The sequence below is a fragment of the Hesperophylax consimilis genome, chromosome 28 (assembly GCF_061612785.1).
Source record: "Hesperophylax consimilis isolate HC1 chromosome 28, BYU_Hcon_1.0, whole genome shotgun sequence".
Classification (NCBI taxonomy): Eukaryota; Metazoa; Arthropoda; class Insecta; order Trichoptera; family Limnephilidae; genus Hesperophylax; species Hesperophylax consimilis.
The window spans coordinates 9,382,990-9,405,920 of record NC_142863.1 but is presented as its reverse complement, the minus strand read 5'-3'; positions in this window follow the sequence as shown (position 1 = coordinate 9,405,920).

Genomic DNA, 22,931 nt, shown 5'->3' with positions numbered 1-22,931 from the left:
TTTTTCAGATCAATATTTTGCGTATCCATATTTGACTGATCGATATTAAACTTTTCGTTATTTGACTGATTGCCATTTGACTGATCGATATTTAACTGATTGATATTTCACTTTTCGATAATTTACTAATCGATATTTTACCGAAAGATTTAACTGTTGCCATTTTACTGATTGATATTTTACAGGTTGATATTTGACTAATCGATATTTAACTGTTCAATTTAACCGTTGACATATGATTTATCGATATTAAATTTATCATATTAAACTGATCGATATTTAACTTATCGATATTTTACCGATTGATATTTGACTGATCGATATTTAACTGATCGATATTTTTCAGATTTATATTTTGCGTATCGATATTTGACTGATCGATATTTAACTGATCGGCATTCTTCCGAACGATTTAACTGTTGTCATTTGACTGATCGATATTTAACTGATCGTTATTTGACTGATTGCCATTTGACTGATCGATATTTAACTGATCGATATTTTACCGAATGATATTTGACTGATTGGTACTTAACTGATCGATATTTTTCTGATTTATATTTTGCGTATCGATATTTGACTGATCGATATTAAACTGATCGACATTCTTCCGAACGATTTAACTGTTGCCATTTGACTGATCGTTATTTTACTGATTGATATTTGTCTTATTGATATTTGATTATCGATATTTAACTGATCGATATTTACAGGTGAATATTTGACTGATCGACATTTGACTGATTTTGAATTTATTTATCAATATTTTACTGTTCGATATTCTACCGATCGATTTCACTTTTGCCATTTGTCTGATCGATATTTACAAGATTGTTTTTTGACTTTTCGATATTTGACTGATCGATATTAAGCTTATCGGTATTTTAATTTATCGATATTTGACTTATCGATATTAAACTGATCGCCATTCTTCCGAACGATTTAACTGTTGCCATTTGACTGATCGATATTTTACGGTTTGATATTTGACTTATCGATATTTGACTGATCGATATTAAACTGATCTATATTTTACTGATTGATATTTGTCTTATCGATATTTGACTATCGATATTTAACTGATCGATATTTACAGGTGAATATTTGACTGATCGACATTTGACTATTTTTAATTTATTTTTCGATATTTTACTGATCGATTTTCTACCGATCGATTTCACTTTTGCCATTTGTCTGATTGATATATACAAGATTGTTTTTTGACTTATCGATATTTAACTGATCGATATTTCACTGATGAATATTTCACTTTTCGATATTTAACTGATCGATATTCGATCGAACGATTTAACTGGTACCATTTAACTGATCGATATTTTACAGGTTGATATTTGACTTATCGATATGTGACTGATCGATATTTAACTGATCGATATTTTACTGATTGCCAATTGACTGATCGATATTTAACTGATCGATATTTTACCGATTGATATTTCACTGATCGATATTTAACTGATTGATATTTTACTGATCGATATTTAACTGATCGTTATTTGACTGATTGCCATTTGACTGATCGATATTTAACTGATTGATATTTCACTTTTCGATATTTAACTAATCGATATCCTACCGAACGATTTAACTGTTGCCATTTTACTGATCGATATTTTACAGGTTGATATTTGACTTATCGATATTTGACTGTTCAATTTAACTGTTGAAATATGATTTATCGATATTTAAGTTATCATATTAAACTGATCGATATTTAACTTATGCATATTGAACTCATCGATATTGAAATTATCGATTTTTTACTGATTTCCATTTGACTGATCGATATTTTACTGATCGATATTTAACCGATTGATATTTGACTCATCGATATTTCACTGATCGATACATATTTTATCGATATTTGGCTGATCGATATTGAACTGATTGACATTTCACTAATCGATATTTAAAAGATCGATATTCTACTTAACGATTTAACTGTTGACATTTGACTGATCGATTTTTTATAGGTTGACATTTGACTTATCGATATTTGACTGATCGATATTTAACTGATCGATATTTTACCGATTGATATTTGACTTATCGATATTCAACTGATCGATATTTTTCAGATCAATATTTTGCGTATCGATATTTGACTGATCGATATTAAACTGATCGTTATTTGTGGTGTCGCGAAGCTGCGACTCCACTATATATTTTAAAGGTGGTGTGATATGCCACACGCCCAAAGGACCAGTCCCAAACTACTCCGAATGATAGGTTATGGGACGATATATGCATCCGACAAACCCGATGGACAGTGCAATAATCAAAGGTATAAATCTGGGCTTCTGGAGCACAAGATAAGCCCAGATTGGAATGCAGGAAAGATGGACTCACCCGTTGATGACTATCACACGTCTCCATGAGTATTAGTTGATTTCACTTCACAAAATATATGTATATTCGCCCTGTCTGATATTAATTATCACTCCGAACTCTGATAAGCAACTGACTCCACTTGTCAGATTTTTCATGGGTCGCAACAATATTTTTAATATGGTGACATTTTGGGATGGGTAAAAGGGTAGGTAGGACATTTGCAGGAATTGGTATTGACATTATACTTGTCCACTAAGCCTGTGGATGCATACCTAACAATCCCATATATATTGCGCGAACATTCTCCCGGCGTTGAAAGTACCTTCCGAAATTTTAAGTACTTTCAAATAAAGTAAAGAATTAAATGTCAAACGAAGTAAGATGAAATATAAATATTCTTATCAATACGCTATTAATATTACAAAGTTAAAACGAAAAATTAAAAAAAAAAAATAATAATAATGAAATAAAGAAATAATAATTATTGTGTAGGCAAAGGACACAATTTTACGACTGGTCGTTTAAAGTTCCCAGAAGGGGTCCTTACGCGTGCGACACGAACCACTCCGTCTTTACCAGGGAACACCTCCTCAACAACGCCCACCGGCCAATAAAGTGGAGGCGCATCCTCTTGATGCACCAATACTATGGTACCTACTAGAATGTTATTCGCGGGACTATTCCATTTTTTTCTCATCTGCAGAGAGTGAAGATACTCTATATGCCACTTCTTCCAATAAGATTGAACGAGGTGGTCCAAAAGCTCTTTCCTTTTCAGTAGACTAATGCGTTCATTAGTCAAATCATAAGCAGGTAGATGCTGAATCGGGGTAGACATCAGAAAATGAGCCGGAGTAAGAGCTTCTGGATAATGAGAACTGCTTAATAAACATAATGGCCGTGAATTAAGTACAGCCTCTATTTGTGTCAGAACTGTGAGAAGCTCTTCATAACATAAAAGTTGAGTACCCACAACCCTATACAGATGCGATTTAATGCATTTAATATTTGACTCCCATAATCCTCCAAAGTGAGGAGCGCGGGGTGGAATCGTCTTCCATTCAATTCTCCGAATGTTAAATTCATTGCGAAGAACTTCTTTAGTTGAATTTGCCTCTAAAAAATTACATAAGTCATCCAGACAATTCTTTGCGCCTATGAAATTTGTCGCATTGTCACTGTACATACACGAAACCGGTCCGCGTCTGGATAGAAAACGCTTAAATGCGTTTAAAAAATTGTCCGTGCTTAGATCTGATACCACTTCCATATGTATAGCCTTCGTTGTTAAACAAATAAATAGACATATATATGCCTTTGACTTTTTACCCCACGACGCCTAGAAAGGGTTATATTTATTGGTCCGGCAAAATCTACACCCGTATGTGTAAATGATTTTGCTTCCTGAACTCTAGCTGTAGGTAAATCTGCCATTAGCGGTATAATATTAGAAGGTGCAGTTTTAAAACAGAAATTACAAGCATGTACTCTTTTGCGTATTAGATTTCTCCCCGATAAGATCCAATAACGCTGTCTAATTATTGACATAAGGAGATGTGCACCAGTATGACAATTCACACGATGGTGAAAGTCAATAATTATATTGACAATATGATCCTGTCTTGGCAAAAGTACTGGATGTTTGTTTTCAAAAGGTATATTCGCGTTTGTTAATCTACCACCTATACGTAACAAGCCATTATGATCTAAGAACGGGTTTAGTTTTCGGATTGAAGGTGAGCATAATTTATCCCTCTGTATTAATTGTATATCGGCACTAAAATACCTATTCTGTAAAGCTTTTAATACATTCATTTCAGCAATGTTTAATTCCGTGGAATTTATAACTGTTGAGCGTGATAACTTTCGCATAAATCGTAAAATATATACCACAATTCTCAGCAGTTTTGGCCATGAGGAAATTTTTAAAGCGAGATTATATATCGGAGAATTTTCCTCTATTGACGTTATCGTAAATGTATGCGATTTTTTCAATTCCAAAGTATTCTCCTCCTCTCGTGAGGGGGAAAATCTTTCGACAGGCCACTCGGATACTGGGTTCGCAGCCCAGGGCGGACCGTGCCACCAAAGAGAATGATCGACCAGCTGAGCAGGCAGTAGTCCTCGTGATAAACAATCACTAGGATTGGTAACGCCATCTATGTGATAAAAATGTTTCGCGGGTAAATTTTCCTGAATTTCACTAACTCGATTAGCTACAAAAGTTTGCCACCGGTGCGGGGACGAGTGAATCCAAGAAAGTGCTATTTTTGAATCTGAAAAAGCAAATATATCGTTTATCGAAACGCGATTTCTATAAGTATCTATAATAGATCTAACGAGTCTAGATAAAATAAGCGCAGCGCATAATTCCAATCGAGCGAGCGATACTGTTTTCAGAGGGGCCACCTTGGATTTAGAACATATCAAATTCATTGTAGTGTTGCCACCCTTATCCGTGACATGAAGATATATTACACAACCGTATGCTTTCATACTCGCATCTGCGAAGGCGATAATATTTATCGTGCAGTCCTCCTTTACTCCCAAATATCGAGGTAAATATAAATTAGAAAGCATCGGTAATTCTTCCTTGAATTTGACATATCTATTAACAATACTTTGGGGTAGTTCCTCGTCCCATCCTACTTTCTCTAACCACAGCTCTTGTAAAAGTAATTTGGCATATAAAATTACCGGAGCAACCAAACCTAATACATCGAATAAACGAGCTATTGTGGAAAGAATTGATCTTTTACATATAGTTTTTTCCTCCGTCGGACATATCATAAATTGAAAACAATCAGATATCGGATCCCATTTTAATCCTAAAATGCTACATTTATCCGAAAAATCCATTGTCGCGCGGTGCGACTCTGGTAATTGGGCCAGTAAATGAGGAGAATTACTCGACCATTTGACTAATTCAAATCCTCCACACTTGAACATCGCCATTAAATCTGTAGCCAAAGTGATGCCTTCACTTATAGTATTTACAGAATATACAAAATCGTCCATATATAAATCATTAATTGCAACTTCCGCCGCTTTCGGATAACGATTTCTTTCATCGCTCGCTAGCTGCCGTATAGTTCGCATTGCTAGAAATGGTGAACAGTTCAACCCAAACGCGAGTGAATTAAATTGATAAACTCCAATTTGTTCATCTTTGTGAAATCTATAGAGAATTTTTTGATATTTTCGATGGCTTTCCGTTACCATTATACGTAGATACATTTGCTTAACATCTGCGGTTAATGCTACAGCGAATAAGCGAAATTTAATTAAAAGTGTAAATAAATTAGATTGCAAATTTGGACCTGTATACAAAATATCATTAAGTGATAACCCTGAACTGGTCTTTGTACTTGCATCTAATACAACACGAGTTTTAGTTGTTGATTTATCTTTACGAATTACTGCGTGATGGGGAATGAAATATCCCTCATCAATATTAGATGAAGACGGAACTTCAACCCTCATATATCCCTTTTCCAGATATTCAGAAACTACTTCATTATAACTGCAATGCAATTCTGGCGACGTATTAAATTTCCGTTCTAAATATTCATATCGACGCTGCGCGACACGGCGCGAATCACCTAAATTATTAGGATCTATCTTAAACGGTAAAGATACAATATACCTTCCCGATTCATCCCGTTGGACTGACTCGAGGTACATTTTCTCACATTCTGCATCTTCAGCACTCATCAACGACTTAATAGGCATGTCATCCATCGTCCAAAACTTGGATAACGCATTATATAAATCTACATTGGTTATGGGGCCGAACGTCCACGAAACCTCCGGCGTACACGTAGGTATTTCACCCATTACAATATACCCGAATACTGTCTGTATAGCCGGTGGTGCATTCGTATTATGTTTAGATAAAACCTTATTCCCCAGCAGAATATATGGAAATAACTGTGCACCTAATAAGATATCAACATCGGATGGAACGTTCCAGGATTCATCCGCTAAGTTTAAACCCACTAAATGCTCACATGACTTTGTGTCAACATGTTGTGTAGGAAGCTTATCAGTTATTTTATCGACAACTAATAGACTAATTTTATAAGTATCTTCTGAAACGCGGGATTTAATTTTTAACGCAACGTGTCCCAATATTGGTGTCTCTACTGAACCAACACTTTTAACTACTGAATTATTTAAAGGAATTATTTTAAGATTTAATTCATTACAAGTGTTTAAACTGATTAAATTTTGTTGCGAGGCGCAATCAATTAAACACCTTACGGTTACTTGATTATTTTTATTGTCATAAGCAAATAACTGCGCGGTTGACAGTAGTACATTCGTAGCTATATTACCCGCAGAAAAATTATTATAATGTTTATTATTACGCGCTATTAATGTAATGGCTTCGTTTTTCGATTGACTTTCAGTATTCACCGTGCTCTCAAAATGCAGAGCGGTGTGATGTCGTTTTTTACAAATTCTACAATCCGATTTAGATGGACATTTTACAGTTTTATGTTTATCGCTTAAGCAGTTTACACATAAATTATTTAATTTCACAAACTGAAAGCGAGCATTTGGTCTTAATTCGTTAAATTGTTCACATTTAAACAATTCAACATGATCAGAATGATTACATTTCCGACACCTGTTACGATTATTATTACTTGACTTCGGTTCGACCACAGCGAATGAATGCGTAACTTTGTTTTTATTATTAACAACTTTATTATCATTTTGCCCAGTTCGTTCTAGGATTTTGACATGCGACCGAATGTATTCTATTAAATCGGTATATGTAGGTATAGCTTTCTCCCGTATAGACATTTCGAAATTTTGCACCAACTGTATATCTAATTTTTTCAGTGCAACATGTAATATTATAAAATCGGTTAGGTCATCAATACCTTATTCCTTGAGTGCAGCTATGGAAGACGCAAACCTTTCGATAAAATTATTTAACTCATTTGGGTTACTAGGTGCCAATAATTTTAAATTCAAAATATTGTTCAGATAAAAGGTACCTAGCACGCGTTTGTCCTGATATTTCTTTTCGAGAGCTTCCCAAATTAAAAAATAATTTTGTTCGTTCGGAAGTATTCCCGCAAAAACTGATAACGCCTTTCCTTGGAGTTTCCCTATCAGATATTGCATCTTTTGCGACGTATTCAAATTTTCATTTGAGTGAATGTTTAATTTAAAAGCTTCATAAAATATCGACCAATTCTCTTGATTACCATCGAACGATGGCATCTCGATCGGTGGGAGCTTAATTAATGGTGAATTATTTAACTTCTGTCGATCGCGTGATGAATCTTGCTTTGCTATAATGCTTTCGCGTATAGAAACTACAAAACAGTACTTATTTTCGAATTTACTCCATAAATCGAAATTCATATTGTAATTTGAATCCTTTTTCAACTGAAGTGTATGAAATTCATCACAAAATGTGTTAAATTGTGCATAATATGTAGCTATATTAACCGTTTGTTTAAGAAAATCCTCCGAACTTCTCGTCTCCCTGTCCGCAATACTTTTCGCTTTCTCGTATAATTCATAAACACGATTATGCATCAAATTAATCTTCGATTCTACTAACTTGATTTTAATATCCTGAGTACTATCGCTAGTCGCCATGATTAATTGTATGTAGGAATTTAAACACAACAATAATTACAAATGCAACCTAGTACATACAAATTAACAAAGTATAAAGAGGAAATAATATTTATTTATAACTTTAAATATGTTAATTTTAAATACCCCGTTGGTAATCCGGCTCGAAAGAACCAAAAATGGTGTCGCGAAGCTGCGACTCCACTATATATTTTAAAGGTGGTGTGATATGCCACACGCCCAAAGGACCAGTCCCAAACTACTCCGAATGATAGGTTATGGGACGATATATGCATCCGACAAACCCGATGGACAGTGCAATAATCAAAGGTATAAATCTGGGCTTCTGGAGCACAAGATAAGCCCAGATTGGAATGCAGGAAAGATGGACTCACCCGTTGATGACTATCACACGTCTCCAGGAGTATTAGTTGATTTCACTTCACAAAATATATGTATATTCGCCCTGTCTGATATTAATTATCACTCCGAACTCTGATAAGCAACTGACTCCACTTGTCAGATTTTTCATGTGTCGCAACAATATTTTTAATATGGTGACATTTTGGGATGGGTAAAAGGGTAGGTAGGACATTTGCAGGAATTGGTATTGACATTATACTTGTCCACTAAGCCTGTGGATGCATACCTAACAATCCCATATATATTGCGCGAACAATTTGAATGATTGCCATTTGACTGATCGATATTTAACTGATTGATATTTCACTTTTCGATACTTAACTTATCGATATTCTACCGAAAGATTTAACTGTTGCCATTTTACTGATCGATATTTTACAGGTTGATATTTGACTTATCGATATTTAACTGTTCAATTTAACCGTTGACATATGATTTATCGATATTAAATTTATCATATTAAACTGATCGATATTTAACTTATGAATATTGAACTGATCGATATTGAAATTATCGATTTTTTACTGATTGCCATTTGACTGATCGATATTTGACTGATCGATATTTTACCGATTGATATTTGACTCAACGATATTTCACTGATCGATAAATAACTTATCGAATTTTTGGCTGATCGATATTTAACTGATTGACATTTCACTAATCGACATTTAAAAGATCGATACTCTACCGAACGATTTAACTGTTGACATTTGACTGATCGATATTTTATAGGTTGAAATTTGACTTATCGATATTTGACTGTTCAATTTAACTGTTGAAATATGATTTATCGATATTTAAGTTATCATATTAAACTGATCGATATTTAACTTATGCATATTGAACTCATCGATATTGAAATTATCGATTTTTTACTGATTGCCATTTGACTGATCGATATTTGACTGATCGATATTTTACCGATTGATATTTGACTCAACGATATTTCACTGATTGATAAATAACTTATCGATTTTTGGCTGATCGATATTTAACTGATTGACATTTCACTAATCGATATTTAAAAGATCGATATACTACTTAACGATTTAACTGTTGACATTTGACTGATCGATATTTTATAGGTTGACATTTGACTTATCGATATTTAACTGATCGATATTTTACCGATTGATATTTGACTTATCGATATTTAACTGATCGATATTTTTCAGATCAATATTTTGCGTATTGATATTTGACTGATCGATATTAAACTGATCGTTATTTGAATGATTGCCATTTGACTGATCGATATTTAACTGATTGATATTTCACTTTTCGATACTTAACTAATCAATATTCTACCGAAAGATTTAACTGTTGCCATTTTACTGATCGATATTTTACAGGTTGATATTTGACTAATCGATATTTAACTGTTCAATTTCACCGTTGACATATGATTTATCGATATTAAATTTATCATATTAAACTGATCGATATTTAACTTATGAATATTTAACTGATCGATATTGAAATTATCGATTTTTTACTGATTGCCATTTGACTGATCGATATTTGACTGATCGATATTTTACCGATTGATATTTGACTCAACGATATTTCACTGATTGATAAATAACTTATCGATTTTTGGCTGATCGATATTTAACTGATTGACATTTCACTAATCGACATTTAAAAGATAAATACTCTACCGAACGATTTAACTGTTGACATTTGACTGATCGATATTTTATAGGTTGAAATTTGACTTATCGATATTTGACTGATCGATATTTAACTGATCGATATTTTACTGCTTGCTTTTTGGCTGATCGATATTTAACTGAGTGATATTTCACTTATCGATATTTTACTGATCGACATTCTTCCGAACGATCTAACTGTTGCCATTTGACTGATCGCTACTTTACAGTTTGATATATTATTTATCGATATTTCACTTATCATTTTAAACTGATCGATATTTAACTTATGAATATTGAACTGATCGATATTGAAATTATCGATTTTTTACTGATTGCCATTTCACTGATCGATATTTTACTGATCGATATTTTACAGGTTGATATTTGATCGATATTTGACTGTTCAATTTACCTGTTGACATATTGTATCGATATTGAACTGATTGACATTTTACTAATTGATATTTAAAAGATCGATATTCTACCGAACGATTTAACTGTTGACATTTGACTGATCGATATTTTATAGGTTGAAATTTGACTTATCGATATTTGACTGATCGATATTTAACTGATCGATATTTTACTGATTGCTTTTTGGCTGATCGATATTTAACCGAGTGATATTTCACTTATCGATATTTTACTGATCGACATTCTTCCGAACGATCTAACTGTTGCCATTTGACTGATCGCTACTTTACAGTTTGATATATTATTTATCGATATTTCACTTATCATTTTAAACTGATCGATATTTAACTTATGAATATTGAACTGATCGATATTGAAATTATCGATTTTTTACTGATTGCCATTTCACTGATCGATATTTTACTGATCGATATTTTACAGGTTGATATTTGATCGATATTTGACTGTTCAATTTACCTGTTGACATATGATTTATTGATATTAAAGTAATCATATTAAACTGATCGATATTTAACTTATGCATATTGAACTCATCGATATTGAAATGATCGATTTTTTACTGATTGCCATTTGACTGATCGATATTTAACTGATCGATATTTTACCGATTGATATATGACTCATCGATATTTCACTGATCGATACATAACTTATCGATATTTGGCTGATCGATATTGAACTGATTGACATTTTACTAATTGATATTTAAAAGATCGATATTCTACCAAACGATTTAACTGTTGACATTTGACTGATCGATATATTATAGGTTGACATTTGACTTATCGATATTTGACTGATCGATATTTAACTGTTGCCATTTTACTGATCGATATTTTACAGGTTGATATTTGACTATTCGATATTTAACTGTTCAATTTAACCGTTGACATATGATTGATCGATATTAAATTTATCATATTAAACTGATCGATATTTAACTTATGCATATTGAACTCATCGAGATTGAAATTATCGATTTTTTACTGATTTCCATTTGACTGATCGATATTTTACCTGCTCTTTTTTACCGATTGATATTTGACTCATCGATATTTCACTGATCGATACATAACTAATCGATATTGAACTGATTGAAATTTCACTAATCGATATTTAAAAGATCGATATTCTACCGAACGATTTAACTGTTGACATTTGACTGATCGATATTTTATAGGTTGACATTTGACTTATCGATTTTTGACCGATCGATATTTAACTGATCGATATTTTACCGATTGATATTTGACTTATCGATATTTAACTGATCGATATTTTTCAGATCAATATTTTGCGTATCCATATTTGACTGATCGATATTAAACTGATCGTTATTTGACTGATTGCCATTTGACTGATCGATATTTAACTGATCGATATTTTACAGGTTGATATTTGATCGATTTTTGACTGTTCAATTTAACTGTTGACATATGATTTATCGATATTAAATTTATCATATTAAACTGATCGATATTTAACTTATGCATATTGAACTCATCGATATTGAAATTATCGATTTTTTACCGATTGCCATTTGACTGATCGATATTTAACTGATCGATATTTTACCGATTGATATTTGACTCATCGATATTTCACTGATCGATGTATAACTTATCGATATTTGGCTGATCGATATTGAACTGATTGACATTTCACTAATCGACATTTAAAAGATCGATATTCTACCGAACGATTTAACTGATCGTTATTTTATAGGTTGACATTTGACTTATCGATATTTGACTGATCGATACTTAACTGTTCCATATTTTACCGATTGAAATTTGACTTATCGATATTTAACTGATCGATATTTTTCAGATCAATATTTTGCGTATCGATATTTGACTGATCGATATTAAACTGATCGTTATTTGACTGATTGCCATTTGACTGATCGATATTTAACTGATTGATATTTCACTTTTCGATAATTAACTAATCGATATTCTACCGAAAGATTTAACTGTTGCGATTAAACTGATCGATATTTTACAGGTTGATATTTGACTAATCGATATTTAACTGTTCAATTTATGCGTTGACATATGATTTATCGATATTAAATTTATCATATTAAACTGATCGATATTTAACTTATGCATATTGAACTCATCGATATTGAAATTATCGATTTTTTACTGATTGCCATTTGACTGATCGATATTTTACTGATCGATATTTTACCGATTGATATTTGACTCATCGATATTTCACTGATCGATATATAACTAATCTATAATTGACTGATCGATATTGAACTGATTGACATTTCACTAATCGATATTTAAAAGATCGATATTCTACCGAACGATTTTACTGTTGACATTTGACTGATCGATATTTTATAGGTTGACATTTGACTTATCGATATTTGACTGATCGATATTTAACTGATCGATATTTTACCGATTGATATTTGACTTATCGATATTTAACTAATCGATATTTTTCAGATCAATATTTTGCGTATCGATATGTGACTGATCGATATTAAACTGATCGTTATTTGAATGATTGCCATTTGTTTGATCGATATTTAACTGATTGAAATTTCACTTTTCGATACTTAATTAATCGATATTCTACCGAAAGATTAAACTGTTGCCATTTTACTGATCGATATTTTACAGGTTGATATTTGACTAATCGATATTTAACTGTTCAATTTAACCGTTGACATATGATTTATCGATATTAAATTTATCATATTAAACTGATCGATATTTAACTTATGAATATTGAACTGATCGATATTGAAATTATCGATTTTTTAATGATTGCCATTTGACTGATCGATATTTGACTGATCGATATTTTACCAATTGATATTTGACTCAACGATATTTCACTGATCGATAAATAACTTATCGATTTTTGGCTGATCGATATTTAACTGATTGACATTTCACTAATCGACATTTAAAAGATAAATACTCTACCGAACGATTTAACTATTGACATTTGACTGATCGATATTTTATAAGTTGAAATTTGACTTATCGATATTTGACTGATCGATATTTAACTGATCGATATTTTACTGATTGCTTTTTGGCTGATCGATATTTAACTGAGTGATATTTCACTTATCGATATTTTACTGATCGACATTCTTCCGAACGATCTAACTGTTGCCATTTGACTGATCGCTACTTTACAGTTTGATATATTATTTATCGATATTTCACTTATCATTTTAAACTGATCGATATTTTACTTATGAATATTGAACTGATCGATATTGAAATTATCGATTTTTTACTGATTGCCATTTCACTGATCGATATTTTACTGATCGATATTTTACAGGTTGATATTTGATCGATATTTAACTGTTCAATTTACCTGTTGACTTTTGATTTATCGATATTAAAGTTATCATATTAAACTGATCGATATTTAACTAATGCATATTGAACTCATCGATATTGAAATGATCGATTTTTTACTGATTGCCATTTGACTGATCGATATTTAACTGATCGATATTTGACTGATTGCCATTTGACTGATCGATATTTAACTGATTGATATTTCACTTTTCGATAATTAACTAATCGATATTCTACCGAAAGATTTAACTGTTGCGATTAAACTGATCGATATTTTACAGGTTGATATTTGACTTATCGATATTTAACTGTTCAATTTAACCGTTGACATATGATTTATCGATATTAAATTTATCATATTAAACTGATCGATATTTAACTTATGCATATTGAACTCATCGATATTGAAATTATCGATTTTTTACTGATTGCCATTTGACTGATCGATATTTTACTGATCGATATTTTACCGATTGATATTTGACTCATCGATATTTCACTGATCGATATATAACTAATCTATAATTGACTGATCGATATTGAACTGATTGACATTTCACTAATCGATATTTAAAAGATCGATATTCTACCGAACGATTTTACTGTTGACATTTGACTGATCGATATTTTATAGGTTGACATTTGACTTATCGATATTTGACTGATCGATATTTAACTGATCGATATTTTACCGATTGATATTTGACTTATCGATATTTAACTAATCGATATTTTTCAGATCAATATTTTGCGTATCGATATGTGACTGATCGATATTAAACTGATCGTTATTTGAATGATTGCCATTTGTTTGATCGATATTTAACTGATTGAAATTTCACTTTTCGATACTTAATTAATCGATATTCTACCGAAAGATTAAACTGTTGCCATTTTACTGATCGATATTTTACAGGTTGATATTTGACTAATCGATATTTAACTGTTCAATTTAACCGTTGACATATGATTTATCGATATTAAATTTATCATATTAAACTGATCGATATTTAACTTATTAATATTGAACTGATCGATATTGAAATTATCGATTTTTTAATGATTGCCATTTGACTGATCGATATTTGACTGATCGATATTTTACCAATTGATATTTGACTCAACGATATTTCACTGATCGATAAATAACTTATCGATTTTTGGCTGATCGATATTTAACTGATTGACATTTCACTAATCGACATTTAAAAGATAAATACTCTACCGAACGATTTAACTATTGACATTTGACTGATCGATATTTTATAGGTTGAAATTTGACTTATCGATATTTGACTGATCGATATTTAACTGATCGATATTTTACTGATTGCTTTTTGGCTGATCGATATTTAACTGAGTGATATTTCACTTATCGATATTTTACTGATCGACATTCTTCCGAACGATCTAACTGTTGCCATTTGACTGATCGCTACTTTACAGTTTGATATATTATTTATCGATATTTCACTTATCATTTTAAACTGATCGATATTTTACTTATGAATATTGAACTGATCGATATTGAAATTATCGATTTTTTACTGATTGCCATTTCACTGATCGATATTTTACTGATCGATATTTTACAGGTTGATATTTGATCGATATTTAACTGTTCAATTTACCTGTTGACTTTTGATTTATCGATATTAAAGTTATCATATTAAACTGATCGATATTTAACTAATGCATATTGAACTCATCGATATTGAAATGATCGATTTTTTACTGATTGCCATTTGACTGATCGATATTTAACTGATCGATATTTTACCGATTGATATTTGACTCATCGATATTTCACTGATCGATACATAACTTATCGATATTTGGCTGATCGATATTGAACTGATTGACATTTCACTAATTGATATTTAAAAGATCGATATTCTACCGAACGATTAAACTGTTGATATTTGACTGATCGATATATTATAGGTTGACATTTGACTTATCGATATTTGACTGATCGATATTTGACTGATCGATATTTTACCGATTGATATTTGACTGATCGATATTTAACTGATCGATATTTTTCAGATTAATATTTTGCGTATCGATATTTGACTGATCGGTATTTAACTGATCGACATTCTTCCGAACGATTTATCTGATGTCATTTGACTGATCGATATTTAATTGATCGTTATTTGACTGATTGCCATTTGACTGATCGATATTTATGTGATCGATATTTTTCCGATTGATATTTGTCTCATCGATATTTTACTATCGAAATTAACTTATCGATATTTACAGGTGAATATTTGACTGATCGACATTTGACTGATTTTTTATTTATTTATCGATATTTTATAGGTTGATATTTGACTTATCGATATTTGACTGATCGATATTTAACTGATCAATATTTTACCGATTGATATTTGACTGATCGATATTTAACTGATTGATATTTGACTTATCGATATTTGACTGATCGATATTTAACTGATCGTTATTTGACTGATTGCCATTTGACTGACCGATATTTAACTGATCGATACTTTACCGATTGATATTTGACTGATCGATATTTAACTGATCGATATTTTTCTGATTAATATTTTGCGTATCGATATTTGACTGATCGATATTTAACTGATCGACATTCTTCCGAACGATTTATCTGATGTCATTTGACTGATCGATATTTAATTGATCGTTATTTGACTGATTGCCATTTGACTGACCGATATTTAACTGATCGATACTTTACCGATTGATATTTGACTGATCGATATTTAACTGATCAATATTTTACCGATTGATATTTGACTGATCGATATTTAACTGATTGATATTTGACTTATCGATATTTGACTGATCGATATTTAACTGATTGTTATTTGACTGATTGCCATTTGACTGACCGATATTTAACTGATCGATACTTTACCGATTGATATTTGACTGATCGATATTTAACTGATCGACATTCTCCCGAACGATTTAACTGTTGCCATTAACTGTTCGATATTTTACAGTTTGATATTTGACTTATCGATATTTGACTGATCGATAATTAACTGATCTATATTTTACTGATTGATATTTGTCTTATCGATATTTGACTATCGATATTTAACTGATCGATATTTACAGGTGAATATTTGACTGATCGACATTTGACTGATTTTTAATTTATTTATCGTTATTTTACTGATCGATATTCTACCGATCGATTTCTCTTTTGCCATTTGTCTGATCGATATTTACAAGATTGTTTTCTGACTTATCGTTATTTGACTGATTGCCATTTGACTGATCGATATTTAACTGATTGATATTACACTTTTCGATAATTAACTTATCGATATTCTACCGAAAGATTTAACTGTTGCCATTTTACTGATCGATATTTTACAGGTTGATATTTGACTATTCGATATTTAACTGTTCAATTTAACCGTTGACATATGATTGATCGACATTAAATTTATCATATTAAACTGATCGATATTTAACTTATGCATATTGAACTCATCGAGATTGAAATTATCGATTTTTTACTGATTTCCATTTGACTGATCGATATTTTACTGATCGATATTTTACCGATTGATATTTGACTCATCGATATTTCACTGATCGATACATAACTAATCGATATTTGGCTGATCGATATTGAACTGATTGAAATTTCACTAATCGATATTTAAAAGATCGATATTCTACCGAACGATTTAACTGTTGACATTTGACTGATCGATATTTTATAGGTTGACATTTGACTTATCGATTTTTGACCGATCGATATTTAACTGATCGATATTTTACCGATTGATATTTGACTTATCGATATTTAACTGATCGATATTTTTCAGATCTATATTTTGCGTATCCATATTTGACTGATCGATATTAAACTGATCGTTATTTGACTGATTGCCATTTGACTGATCGATATTTAACTGATCGATATTTTACAGGTTGATATTTGATCGATTTTTGACTGTTCAATTTAATTGTTGACATATGATTTATCGATATTAAATTTATCATATTAAACTGATCGATATTTAACTTATGCATATTGAACTCATCGATATTGAAATTATCGATTTTTTACTGATTGCCATTTGACTGATCGATATTTAACTGATCGATATTTTACCGATTGATATTTGACTCATCGATATTTCACTGATCGATGTATAACTTATCGATATTTGGCTGATCGATATTGAACTGATTGACATTTCACTAATCGATATTTAAAAGATCGATATTCTACCGAACGATTTAACTGTTGACATTTGACTGATCGTTATTTTATAGGTTGACATTTGACTTATCGATATTTGACTGATCGATATTTTACTGTTCCATATTTTACCGATTGAAATTTGACTTATCGATATTTAACTGATCGATATTTTTCAGATCAATATTTTGCGTATCGATATTTGACTGATCGATATTAAACTGATCGTAATTTGACTGATTGCCATTTGACTGATCGATATTTAACTGATTGATATTTCACTTTTCGATAATTAACTAATCGATATTCTACCGAAAGATTTAACTGTTGCCATTATACTGATCGATATTTTACAGGTTGATTTTTGATTAATCGATATTTAACTGTTCAATTTAACCGTTGACATATGATTTATCGATATTAAATTTATCATATTAAACTGATCGATATTTAACTTATGCATATTGAACTCATCGATATTGAAATTATCGATTTTTTACTGATTGCCATTTGACTGATCGATATTTAACTGATCGATATTTTACCGATTGATATTTGACTCATCGATATTTCACTGATCGATGTATAACTTATCGATATTTGGCTGATCGATATTGAACTGATTGACATTTCACTAATCGATATTTAAAAGATCGATATTCTACCGAACGATTTAACTGTTGACATTTGACTGATCGTTATTTTATAGGTTGACATTTGACTTATCGATATTTGACTGATCGATATTTTACTGTTCCATATTTTACCGATTGAAATTTGACTTATCGATATTTAACTGATCGATTTTTTTCAGATCAATATTTTGCGTATCGATATGTGACTGATCGATATTAAACTGATCGTTATTTGAATGATTGCCATTTGATTGATCGATATTTAACTGATTGATATTTCACTTTTCGATACTTAACTAATCGATATTCTACCGAAAGATTAAACTGTTGCCATTTTACTGATCGATATTTTACAGGTTGATATTTGACTAATCGATATTAAACGGTTCAATTTAACCGTTGACATATGATTTATCGATATTAAATTTATCATATTAAACTGATCGATATTTAACTTATGAATATTGAACTGATCGATATTGAAATTATCGATTTTTTACTGATTGCCATTTCACTGATCGATATTTTACTGATCGATATTTTACAGGTTGATATTTGATCGATATTTAACTGTTCAATTTACCTGTTGACTTTTGATTTATCGATATTAAAGTTATCATATTAAACTGATCGATATTTAACTAATGCATATTGAACTCATCGATATTGAAATGATCGATTTTTTACTGATTGCCATTTGACTGATCGATATTTAACTGATCGATATTTTACCGATTGATATTTGACTCATCGATATTTCACTGATCGATGTATAACTTATCGATATTTGGCTGATCGATATTGAACTGATTGACATTTCACTAATTGATATTTAAAAGATCGATATTCTACCGAACGATTTAACTGTTGATATTTGACTGATCGATATATTATAGGTTGACATTTGACTTATCGATATTTGACTGATCGATATTTAACTGATCGATATATTACCGATTGATATTTGACTGATCGATATTTAACTGATCGATATTTTTCAGATTAATATTTTGCGTATCGATATTTGACTGATCGGTATTTAACTGATCGACATTCTTCCGAACGATTTATCTGATGTCATTTGACTGATCGATATTTAATTGATCGTTATTTAAATGATTGCCATTTGACTGATCGATATTTATGTGATCGATATTTTTCCGATTGATATTTGTCTCATCGATATTTTACTATCGAAATTAACTTATCGATATTTACAGGTGAATATTTGACTGATCGACATTTGACTGATTTTTTATTTATTTATCGATATTTTATAGGTTGATATTTGACTTATCGATATTTGACTGATCGATATTTAACTGATCAATATTTTACCGATTGATATTTGACTGATCGATATTTGACTGATCGATATTTAACTGATCGTTATTTGACTGATTGCCATTTGACTGACCGATATTTAACTGATCGATACTTTACCGATTGATATTTGACTGATCGATATTTAACTGATCGATATTTTACCGATTGAAATTTGACTCATCGATATTTCACTGATCGATACATAACTTATCGATATTTGGCTGATCGATATTGAACTGATTGACATTCACTTATTGATATTTAAAAGATCGATATTCTACCGAACGATTCAACTGTTGATATTTGACTGATCGATATATTATAGGTTGACATTTGACTTATCGATATTTGACTGATCGATATTTAACTGATCGATGTTTTTCCGATTGATATTTGACTGATCGATATTTAACTGATCGATATTTTTCAGATTAATATTTTGCGTATCGATATTTGACTGATCGATATTTAACTGATCGACATTCTTCCGAACGATTTATCTGATGTCATTTGACTGATCGATATTTAATTGATCGTTATTTGACTGATTGCCATTTGACTGATCGATATTTATGTGATCGATATTTTTCCGATTGATATTTGTCTCATCGATATTTTACTAACGAAATAAACTTATCGATATTTACAGGTGAATATTTGACTGATCGACATTTGACTGATTTTTAATTTATTTATCGATATTTTATAGGTTGATATTTGACTTATCGATATTTGACTGATCGATATTTAACTGATCAATATTTTACCGATTGATATTTGACTGATCGATATTTAACTGATTGATATTTGATTTATCGATATTTGACTGATCGATATTTAACTGATCGACATTCTTCCGAACGATTTAACTGTTGCCATTAACTGTTCGATATTTTACAGTTTGATATTTGACTTATCGATATTTGACTGATCGATATTTAACTGATCTATATTTTACTGATTGATATTTGTCTTATCGATATTTGACTATCGATATTTAACTGATCGATATTTACAGGTGAATATTTGACTGATCGACATTTGACTGATTTTTAATTTATTTATCGTTATTTTACTGATCGATATTCTACCGATCGATTTCTCTTTTGCCATTTGTCTGATCGATATTAACAAGATTGTTTTCTGACTTATCGTTATTTGACTGATTGCCATTTGACTGATCGATATTTAACTGATTGATATTTCACTTTTCGATAATTAACTTATCGATATTCTACCGAAAGATTAAACTGTTGCCATTTTACTGATCGATATTTTACAGGTTGATATTTGACTAATCGATATTTAACTGTTCAATTTAACCGTTGACATATGATTTATCGATATTAAATTTATCATATTAAACTGATCGATATTTAACTTATGAATATTGAACTGATCGATATTGAAATTATCGATTTTTTACTGATTGCCATTTGACTGATCGATATTTAACTGATCGATATTTTACCGATTGATATTTGACTCATCGATATTTCACTGATCGATGTATAACTTATCGATATTTGGCTGATCGATATTGAACTGATTGACATTTCACTAATCGATATTTAAAAGATCGATATTCTACCGAACGATTTAACTGTTGACATTTGACTGATCGTTATTTTATAGGTTGACATTTGACTTATCGATATTTGACTGATCGATATTTAACTGTTGCCATTTTACTGATCGATATTTTACAGGTTGATATTTTACTATTCGATATTTAACTGTTCAATTTAACCGTTGACATATGATTGATCGATATTAAATTTATCATATTAAACTGATCGATATTTAACTTATGCATATTAAACTCATCGAGATTGAAATTATCGATTTTTTACTGATTTCCTTTTGACTGATCGATATTTTACTGATCGATATTTTACCGATTGATATTTGACTCATCGATATTTCACTGATCGATACATTACTAATCGATATTGAACTGATTGAAATTTCACTAATCGATATTTAAAAGATCGATATTCTACCGAACGATTTAACTGTTGACATTTGACTGATCGATATTTTATAGGTTGACATTTGACTTATCGATTTTTGACCGATCGATATTTAACTGATCGATATTTTACCGATTGATATTTGACTTATCGATATTTAACTGATCGATATTTTTCAGATCAATATTTTGCGTATCCATATTTGACTGATCGATATTAAACTGATCGTTATTTGACTGATTGCCATTTGACTGATCGATATTTAACTGATCGATATTTTACAGGTTGATATTTGATCGATTTTTGACTGTTCAATTTAACTGTTGACATATGATTTATCGATATTAAATTTATCATATTAAACTGATCGATATTTAACTTATGCATATTGAACTCATCGATATTGAAATTATCGATTTTTTACTGATTGCCATTTGACTGATCGATATTTTACTGATCGATATTTTACCGATTGATATTTGACTCATCGATATTTCACTGATCGATATATAACTTATCGATATTTGGCTGATCGATATTGAACTGATTGACATTTCACTAATCGATATTTAAAAGATCGATATTCTACCGAACGATTTTACTGTTGACATTTGACTGATCGATATTTTATAGGTTGACATTTGACTTATCGATATTTGACTGATCGATATTTAACTGATCGATATTTTACCGATTGATATTTGACTTATCGATATTTAACTGATCGATATTTTTCAGATCAATATTTTGCGTATCGATATGTGACTGATCGATATTAAACTGATCGTTATTTGAATGATTGCCATTTGATTGATCGATATTTAACTGATTGATATTTCACTTTTCGATACTTAACTAATCGATACTCTACCGAAAGATTAAACTGTTGCCATTTTACTGATCGATATTTTACAGGTTGATATTTGACTAATCGATATTTAACTGTTCAATTCAACCGTTGACATATG